General features: G+C 39.9%; 1 long non-coding RNA gene across 1 annotated transcript; it reads left to right on the top strand.

The window, feature by feature from the left end:
* The first annotated feature begins 201 nt into the window (after positions 1–201).
* Positions 202–10715, top strand: LOC105719785 (uncharacterized). Its single transcript, XR_001108046.3, has 2 exons — positions 202–453; positions 8975–10715. It is a non-coding gene; the product is annotated as an uncharacterized LOC105719785 (long non-coding RNA).
* The last annotated feature ends 201 nt before the right edge of the window (positions 10716–10916 follow it).

Genomic DNA, 10916 nt, shown 5'->3' with positions numbered 1-10916 from the left:
ACCACGCCTGGCTAATTTTTGTATTTTTAGTAGAGACGGGGTTTCACCATGTTGGCCAGGCTGGTCTCGAACTCCTGGCCTCAAGTGATCCACCCGCCTCAGCCTCCCAAAGTGCTGGGATTACAGGCGTGAACCACTGTGCCCAGCCACTAATTAGTATTTTTAAATGTTAGCAATTTGGAGGTTGCATTTATTAATTCACTCTCAATGCCGACTTATGTCCACAGCACTTTGTTCTAGGCTCCAGCCCCTGCAGGAAATGAGGGTATCTAAGAGACTGCTTCCGCATTCAGTCAGCACACAGATTAGCAGGCTGTTAAAATGAGAAGGACCTGCTGTGTTTCACATCAGACGCCACATCAAAAACACTAAAAGCAACGTGGAATGGAATTCAGACAGGTCAGTGTTTGCAGGTGGAGAGAGGGAGCGTGCAGGAAGAGGTCGCCGGGTCTGGTGAGTCTAGGTTTAGTTTCCTCTATGACGTTTAACAGACTTGCTTTAACCCTGCAGTCATATTTCAGTAGCGTAGCATTCTTTTCAAACAGAGTTGAAGGTTCAAAATACTTTTTGGAATTATTCAGTGAAAACAACAGCAGACTAGTCCCTCACCTGCTCCTGCCTGAACCTTCGCCCTGAAGCCCCACCCTGCCCCACTTCTCTGAACACACCCCAAATGCCTCTCCTTGTTTCTCTGCTCTGATCTCTGAGATGCTCCAGGTTCACTCAGGCTCCATCTCATCATTGACCTAAACTCCTTATTCCTGGCCCCATATGATTCAGGCAATGGGGAACAGCTGTGTGCTTCCAGCACCATGGTGACTGCTGTTGAACTGAACTAGCACACTCCTTAGTCTGGACTCACTGCGGGGACCAAACAGCCTCTCATTCTCACACTGTCACCAGTGCAGTGGTGCCATCTCAGCTCACTGCAACCCCCACCTCCCAGGTTCAAGTGATTTTCCTGCCTTAATTTCCTGAGTAGCTGGGACTACAGGCACACACCACCATACCCAGCTTATTTTTGTGCTTTTAGTAGAGACAGGGTTTCACTACGCTGGTCAGGCTCTTCTTGAACTCCTGACCTCAAATGATCTGCCCGCTTGGGCTTACCAAAGTGCTAGGATTATAGATGTGAGCCACCGTGGCCAGCGAATGTTTTAAAATTGGGAGGAAATCTATATTGCCAAATTGAGAAAACGTAAAGACCATAGATACTACAATAAAATGTAACTACATCGACTAGGAAAATTTAAAGAGTGATAGCAGTAGGCATCACAAAAGTGCTCAAAAGCTCACGATTTTTTTTCTTGAAAAATCTAATACCATTTGAGTAGAAAAGTGAACATTCAAAGTGATAAATACAGTCTAATGTGGCTAACCCACTTTCTTATCTTCAATCCTGATCATTCTTAGAAAAAAAAAAGGACTCTCACCCAATTCTTAGCAGATATTGAAACTACAGCAGTGTAACGTCATATGACTAAATCATTATTTAAAAGCTAAATGGGGCTGAGTTCGGTGGCTCACTCCTTTAATCCCAGTACTTTGGGAGGCCAAGCCAGGCGGATCACCTAAATTCAGGAGTTCAAGACCAGCCTGGCAACATGGTGAAACCCTGTCTCTACTAAAAGTACAAAAATTAGCCAGGCAAGGTGGCACCTGTCTGTAATCCCAGCTATCCGGGATGCGGAGGCAGGAGAATCACTTGAACCTGGGAGGCGGAGGTTGCAGTGAGTAGAGAGCATGCCCTTGCACTCCAGTCTGGGCAACAGAGCAAGACTCCGTCTCAAAAAATAAGTGATAAAATACAATAAAATAAAACATTCCTGCAATTATTTTGCTTTGAAATTCCCAATGCCTTTTCCAGGAAATGAGAAGAGACTTTGAACTCATCTACACGAGTAATGCTGACAAGTAAATTTTTGCAGGGTTACAACCTCATCTACTTTTTAAGGACAAGCTGACTTGGTCTCTGGCTATAGTACACCAATAAAACACTCTCAGCTACTTAAGCATCTTCATGCTTCAGACTGCCTCTGTCTGACCTGCTGTACTTAGAGGCTGACTTTTAAATATTCTGATGTTTTAGGTACATTTTTGTGGGCAACTTAAGAGGCACTATATACCTGAGAATTCTTATTTTAAACATTAGGTATTCCTGGTTGATATGCTGTCACTGAATGTTGTAAATTAGGGTTACCAGATCTAGAGGGGGGTCAAACAGAAACACCCAGTTAAATTTGAATTCCACACAATGAATACTTTTAAAAAAAGCGTACGTATGTCCCATGCAATATTTGGTTCATGCTTTATACTAGTAAATCATGCATTCAAATTAAACTGGGTGTCTTGTATTTTATTTGGCAACCCTGTCATAAATGGGAGTTTCTACTCCTGTAGCTTGCTGCTCACCCTTCATTTCCCAGAACGTCACCCAGGGCTCAGAGTTCACAGTGGGGTAGGGTTGGGGAATAGAAGAGAGAATACTTGACACTCATTGCCAGGTCCCTGGCAATTTCCAGGCCTGTGAAATTGGTGCTGAGATGTCAGGCCGAAGGAGGGAGACCCCAGGAATAAAGTAGCCCCAGTGATGAGATAGCTCTCAATTGGACTAGATACCCATCCATTTAAAGCGATACCAATCTTTCCAGATCTGCAGCAATATATATCAGTGAATAGGTGGTTCCTGAACTGTTCATTTGGAGTCAGGCCATGGCGTATTTTTTTTTCCTGCTCTGTTGCCCAGGCTGGAGTGCAGTGGTGCAGTCTTGGCTCATTGCAACCTCTGCCTCCCGGTTCAAATGATTCTTCTGCCTCAGCCTCCTGAGTAGTTGGGATTACAAGTACACACCACCATGCCCAGCTAATTTTTAGATTTTTATATTTTTAATAGAGACGGAGTTTCATCATGTTGGTCAGGCTGATCTTGAACTCCTGAGCTCAAGTGATCTGCCTGCCTCAGCCTCCCAAAGTGCTCGAATTACAGGCATGAGCCACCACTCCAGGCCTAGACCATGGTATATTTTGTGATATCCTGACTCTAGAGGTATGGATGAGGTTACCCATACTACTACTACTATTTAGGGAAATGTAATTCCGTAAGATGTCGTTATGACAATATATACATATGTATTATGTATCTGTGTATGTGGCTAAGGATCACAGGTTCTCCCACTCCTTGCCTTGAAAAGGAGAATTCTATTGTCACCCATGCTGTGTTTCTGGGCCCAGAATTGTACAGGACTGGGTTAATGTAAGAGGGAGGGAATTAAATGAAGTCAAGGCCAGTTGAGTTGATAGAGAAAAGGCAGCAAGCTAGTCCAGGAGACAAGAACAGATTCAGAAGATGAGATGGGTAGGACAAAAAGAAGGACACATTGGGGTGTGTGTGGGAATGGGAGAGAGAGGGGTAGAGAGAGGGATTATGAAAGAATAGGAAGAGAAAGAAGGGGATGTGCTGCTGGGCTCTGTGCCACATCAGAGAGAAGGCAAAGGTGAAATCAGCTTTTCAAGAACTTCTGCTGTGGGTTGAAAGATTCATCCCCCCTTTGGCATTCTTTTGAGAGACTGTGTTTATATTTATCTCAACAACTCTTTTTGCCATCACATTGATATTTCCTCTGAATGTGAATGATGCTGAGCCGCTCTTCCATGCAACCCCCTTGAAACCCTTGACTTAAAGTGAGGAAGGAGGAAAACAGGCTAGCAAGGATTCATTAAAGTCAAACCAAACCAATGTTGGGCGGCAAAACTGTTCCTGTTTTGCTGTTTTCCTGAATTCCTGTTTTGGAATCACCTTGAGAATTTATTTCAAATTATTTTTATTATTCTAAGTAATAGAAAAACATTCATCCTTAAAGATGCATTTGATTTTTTGGAAAGAGCCAAGGATAATTTGGAACATAGTTTGATGGATAAAATACATAATCATAATAGATAGTGTTTTAGGATAAAAACAAAATAGAAAAGCGAATGAAACTTTTTTAGGGTTTATAAACTGAAAATAATTGTAAAAATAAGACATTCTAGGTTATTTTTGGGCAATGGATTGAATTGAATGAAGTATAGACTCCTAAACAATTATTTTGAAATAGCCACTTGTTTGGAACTGTGTTTTTTTCTTTGGTTTATTTTTCTATTAGTTCAACAAACATGCCTTGAGGACCTACTAACTCTCAGACTTTGGCTCTGAGAATACTAAGATAAAAAGACTTAGTTCTTGTCTTCAGAGAACTTCCAATTCCACTGAAAAATAGATATACAAATGCATGATTATAGTGTATGCATCTTATCTGAAAACCTTTGGTAGGTTTTGGAATCAAAAATTGTTCACATCTTAAGTGAACAATTAAGAATATGATGGTATTCTAGTTACTATGACTGCATAACAATTACCCTAAAACTTAGTGGGTTTTAATAAAACAACAAAAATATTCACTTCTCTCATGAATCTGCATTTGGGCAGGTCTTGGTGGCACCAGCTTTTCTTTGCTCCATTTGGCCAACAGGTGGGTTGCTTGCATGCCCAGGGCAGGGGTCACCTGAAGGTTTACTTGCTGGCATGTCCGGTGGTTAGCGTTTGCTGGTGGTTGAAACCTTAGCAGAGACTGTGGGTCACAACACCTCCACGCAACCTCACGATGTGGCCTGGGACATGGTGACTGGGTTCCAAGGGCAGGAAGTTCAAGAGAAAAAGAAAGGCAGGCAGAAGTCACATGACCTTTGAGGACCCAGTGTTGGAAGTCAAGCAGTGTCTATTCCACTGCTTTTTATTCACCAAGGCAGGCATAAAATCCTAGTTTCAAGGGGGAAGAAGAAACAGACCTCATCTCTTGATGAGAAGTGAACATTCTGGAAGAATTTGTGGGATGAGAAGTATTGCAGTGGCCATTATGGCCATTACTGGACTGGGGCCACAGATACACAAACTCTACATGTACAAGCTTGTGCATCTGTAGCCCCAGTCCAAAAATGAGCTACATAAAACCATCTGTGGGGCTTGAGGCGCCACTCTGTAATGGAACCCACTCATATATCTGCAACAAAATTTACTTATATTCACACAAAGTAGGATCCACTGAGAATGTAAATATACATATAAATAGTTCAATTCAGATTTTGCCAGCAAATGAGTAACTCAAAAAATATTTTAGTATTCCCTGGGAAGGGCTAAAAGAGCCATTACCAATGGCAACATTAAAAAATAAATTGACGTTATCTATTCGTGCCTTGATGGCATTATGGATTTTCTCTTTATCTCCTTTCCTCCTCTTCTCCTCATAAAGTTAAATATGTGTGTGATATGATGTGTGGCCATGAGATGAATAAACTTATATTTTTGTCATGCAAAAGATACCCAGAGAGTTTCTGGATTTCAGAATTTCTCATAAGTGATTTTTGAACTGTTATGTAATTCGTGCTGATGAAGCCTGTAGGTATCTGCAACGTATCTGGAAGAAGAGACTGTAGAAGGACTGGGGAGTAAGAAAACTTCAAATAAGAGGTAGAAGGGATTATGAAGGATGTTCCAATCCAGAGAAACAGCATGTGTAAAGGAGTGGAGGTCTGAGAGAGCATGCAGTGTCTAGAAAAAAGCAAGATTTTCGGAATGGCTGGAATCATACTCAAGAGAGTGCCAGGGGCCAAGTCAGGAAGATTCTTGGATGCCATATTATGGGATTTGGAGTAAAATTAGAGTTCCACTTGGGATTTTAAACACAATAAGGATGTGATAATAGTTGTCCTGCAGAGTGATTATTTTGGTGGCAGACTAAGAGGGATGACAATGGGATTCACTTAGGAAGCTCTTTAGTAAGCAGCTAGAATTGATGATCACTAGAAATTAGAGCTACCATTTTCTTTTGCACTGTAGGTCAGAGTGAATTTAAAAAAGCATGATATGAAGGCAAGTTATTGACTTGTCTCTTCTTTAATTTTTTAATCCATGTGGTACATCATCTTTAAAATGTAAAAATAGCAGAAGGCATAGAATAACAATGTACCTTGTACCACCTAATCCTCACTCCTATTCTGGCTCCCTGAAGGCTACCACTTTACCCCTTTAAACTATTCTTTCTGGGATTTACCTTCTTGATCAAAATGACGAGCCATGTCTGTTACATGTAACGGAAAAAACAACTGAAAATGACTTAAATAATATTTATCGTCACACAATAAGAAATCCAGGTTGGATAGGCTTCAGACCCTGTGTTTGCCTCCATCTCAGCTAGCTCCTTTCATCATCACAAGATTGATTCTTTTGTTCCAAGAGTTATGTGAGAATAACAACAACAACAAATCCAGTGGAAGAAGAAGAGGGACTGTTCTTATGAGTCTTTTTATATTGTTCAGCAACTAAGTCTTTTCCAGAATCTCTTCAGCTTCCTTCCCCTCACGTTCCTTTGGCTAATGTGGGTCCCATGCCCTGTGTTGGATCATCTGTTGTCAATTCGATATCAACACTACCCCTTCTAAGGTCTCCTTTGCTTTGAAGAAGAGAAGCCTGGAACTATCTTTGCCAGAATCCCCTTCATCATATGGCTCCAGGGTGGAATATAACAATGAAAGGCACCTTGCGCCATAATGACGAAGAAATCATTCTCTAGACTCAGTTGCATTCACAAGTATGAATGGGTGTGATACTGCTAAAAACTTCAAGGTGAGTTTTAAGAACCACTTGCTTGAGTGCTTCAGGTTGAGAAAGTCAGTGGTAGTGTATTAGTCCTTTCTTGCTATAAAGAACTACCTGAGATTGGGTAATTTATTTATTTTTTTAAAAAAGAGGTTTAATTGGCTCACAATTCCACAGGCTATATAGGAAGCTTGGCTGGGAAGGCCTTAGGAAACTTACAATCATGGTGGAAGGGGAACCAGGCACATCTTACATGGCTGGAACAGGAGGAAGAGAGTGAAGGGGGAGGTGCTACACACTTTTAAACAACGAGATCTCATAAGAACTCACTCACTATCATAAGGACAGCACGGGAAATGTCTGCCCCCATGATCCAGTTACCTCCTCACCAGGCCCGTCCTACAAATTGACATGAAATTTGGGGGGCATACAAATCCAAACCATATCATAGCTTCTGTGACCAATGCTCCCTTAGGTTTTTCTTGGTGGGGGGGCTATGGTGGGGGGGGCAGGAACCACCAATTCCCTATATTAAAACCCTTCATATCTCACTAAATAGAGTAGCTTCTGGTTTCCTGATTAACATGTCAACCTTCCTAAAAGTGAGTGATGCAAAGGGAATAAATTGTAACAACTGACAGCCTAATCAGGACTTACCCCCAAAGATATGTGGGAAGATGAATATTTGAACAAAACTGCTGCTCTAACACAAAGAAACATTGGGTAGAGGCAGGGGACATGATTCCAATACGGAGCAAAATACAATACCAGGAAATCTGGCTTCTGGTAATGGTTATGTAACTTGGTGGGACTAACTTTTCCATAGATAACAATGATAAAGTCTGGATGAAAATATTAAAAATCACCTATCTGAAGACACCAGACAGAGACTGAAAGCAGGCAAAAATTGGAGAAAAGTCTTCCATTAAAAGGTTGGAACTATACCAGTGTGATTTTTGAGTTTGTAGTTTTTGCCCTGAGATGTTCACTAATCCAACAGGTGGTTCAGGATAAAGAAAGTTGCAGCCTTACTGGACTGTAGTGTCAGAGTTCAGTGTTCAGGATTGAAAAGCAGCTAGGAAGTTGGGGATAATTTTAGACGGGAGGGCTGCATAGAAGCAACAAGCCCCCAAATCTGCATATACATTGCTCAAATTCTTGTCTGAAAACTGAATGTGCAAATTAAAGTTAATTCTCTACTAGAACAGAAATCAACACACTTCTTAGCAATGTAACAGAATCTAGAATCTCTACAATGGATCATTCATTATGTCTAGTATATGATAAGAAATGACTAAACACATAAGAAACAAGAAAATGTGATACATATGCAAAATAAAAAAAAAAAACCCAATGAGAACCAAACCTTAGGTGGTAATTAGCAGACAAGAATTTTAAGGCAGCTATTATAAGACTGTTCAAAGAGTCACAGGAAACTATACATAGTAAATTAACAGATGGAGAATCTTAGCAGCAAAATGGAAACAATGGAAAGATACAAATGAAAATTTTAGATGAAAAATACAGTAAATAAAATGAAAAATTTACTGGACATATTTAATGGCAGACTGGAGGTGGCACAAGAGTCAGTGAATTTGAAAATAATGAATGGAAATTATTCAAATTCAAGAAAAGAGCAGGAAAAGATGGAAGATATATGAATAGTTATTCGGGGAACTCTAAGAAATACCCAGCAGTCAACACATGAAATTGGACTGCCAGAATTAGAGAAGAGAGAGAAAAGAGGGAAGAAAAAATATCTGAAGAAATAACGGCCAAAGCCTCTCAGATTTAGTAAAAACATAAACTTACAGATCCAAAAGGTTAGTTAACCACAGCAGGAAAAATGCAAGGAAAACTACACTAAGGCATGGCAGACTGCTGAATTATAAAGAAAAAAAGAAAGGAGCCGGGAAAACAAACAAACAAAAAAACAACAAAATCCCACCTCTATACACTACATAAACAATAACACAAATGATGGCAGACTTCTTATCAGAAACAATAGGGACAGAAGACTAAGATGCACACCCAGGTAACCTTCAGTGAAAAACTTGTAGCCCCAGCTGTGAAGAGTGCTGTTAGCAGATACATTTCAGTTGTCTACTTCTTTAGGAATTGCCTCAGCTGTCAAGAATTGCCTGTCTCTACATCATACACCTTCTAGAGGTGCCTACAGTCAAGGATCAGTTGATGGGGCCCGACCATCTTGGTCCAAGGCAAGACATATCTGAAGGGTGGTTCTTGCTCCATATCTGCCCAGGTGGTCAGCTGAGCCTGTTATAGGGCGGGCGTCACAGATGAACATTTTCTTCTGACCACTCTTACTTCTTTTTCCCACAGGTTTTGTTGCCAAGGAAATTCCTTAGTCAACATCTGTTGGATGAACTCCATCTTGGAGTCTGTCTCCCAGGGAACCGAACCCATGATGACAATTGTATGACATCTTTAAGTACTGAAACCCAACTGCTAACTGAGAATTCTGTATGCAGCAAGATTTTTCGTGCAAAAAGGAAAGTAAAATAAAGTTATTTTTGGATAAAAGCTGAGAACATGTGTCACCAGCAGACTTGTGCTACAGGAAATGCTAAAGGGAATTTTTCAAGTTGGAAGAGCGACAGTAGATGGCAACTTGGATCCAATGAAAATAATAAGTAACACAGGAAATGATAAATATTTGGGTAAATATAAGAGTATGTATATTTTGGTTTTCTGAATTTCTTTTAAAAAACCATAGGATTGTTTAATGGAAAATTATAACACTGTATTACGGGGTTTATAACATAAGTAGATGTACCATGACAAAAATCTCACAAAGTTTTAGGGAGTGGTAAACAAACATATAGTATTATACAGTTTCTAAATTTTATGTGAAGTAGAATAGTATAAACCCTTAGCAGATTGTGACAAATTAGAGATGTATATTGAAATCCTTAAAACAACTACTAACAAGTGTAAAAGACATAGCAAAAAAGTCAACAGAAAAATAAAAATGGAATACTATAAAATACTTGAAAAATCTAAAAGAAGGCAAGAAAGGAGGACGAGAGGGAAAAAAATGGACAAATAGGAGGCAAATAGCAAAATGTACACCTAAGTCTAACTCTGTAAATAATGTACATAAATGAAGAAAATTCCAGTTAAAAGGCAGTAATTATCAGACTTGCTGAAAAAGCATGACTTAACTCTGTCTAGAAGAGGTGCACTTTCACACTTTAAGTACGAAGACACCAATAGTTTGAAAGTCAAAGGATGGGCCAGTCACAGTGGCTCACACCTGTAATCCCAGCACTTTGGGAGGCTGAGGCAGGTGGATCACCTGAGTGACCTCAAACTGACGGAGTTTGAGACCAGCCTGGCCAACATGGCGATACCCCGTCTCCACTAAAAATTCAAAAATTAGCTGGGTGTACATGCACCTGTAGTCCCAGCTACTCGGGAAGCTGAGGCAGGAGAATTGCTTGAACCCAAGAGGAGGACGTTGCAGTGACCAAGATCGCGCCACTGCATTGCAGCCTGGGTAACAAAGTGAGACTCCTTCTCAAAAAATAAAAAAATAATAAATGAAAAAAAAAGAGAGTCAAAGGATGGTAAAAATATATCACAAAATCAGTCAGCCCAAAAAAATTTGGAGTAGCTGTGTTTCTATCAAACGAAATAGAATTCAAGACAAGGAGCATTAGCAGAGAAGAGAGACATTTCATAATGACAAGAGTGTAAATACATCAGGAGGACCAAACACTTATGAATGACCATGTGCTAAATAATAGAGCTTCAGAATATAAGAAATACAAACAGGATTACCGCAATAAAAAAATAGACAAATCCATAATCATGGCTGAAGATTTTAGCATATCTCTCTCAATAATTGATAGAACTAGGAGACAAAAAAAAAAAAAAAATCCATAAGGCTACAGAAGATCTAAACCATAACATTAATCACTTTGACCTAAATGACACCTCTGGAACACTATGGCCAAGTGGAAAATTCACATTCCTTCCAAGTGCAAATAAAATGTTCACTTAGATGGACTAAATGATGGGTCATCAAACAAGTCTCAATAAATTGTTGATAAAGATTGGACCCCGAAAGAGTATGTTTTCTGACCACAGCAGAATTCAATTAGAAATCAATAACAGTAAGATATCTAGGAAATTCCCAAATAATTGAAAATTAAGCAACACACTTTTAAGTAACACATAAGGCAAAAAATAAATCGTAAGGGAAATGAGAAAATATTACAAACCTAACGAAAATACAACATAAAAAACCTGTGGGTGGCAT

The sequence above is a fragment of the Aotus nancymaae genome, unplaced genomic scaffold (genome assembly GCF_030222135.1).
Source record: "Aotus nancymaae isolate 86718 unplaced genomic scaffold, 86718_ANA_hifiasm-v0.15.2.pri h1tg000077l, whole genome shotgun sequence".
In the NCBI taxonomy this organism is placed as follows: domain Eukaryota; kingdom Metazoa; phylum Chordata; class Mammalia; order Primates; family Aotidae; genus Aotus; species Aotus nancymaae.
Note: the sequence above shows the minus strand (reverse complement) of the source record. Positions and strands in the feature narration are given on the sequence as shown.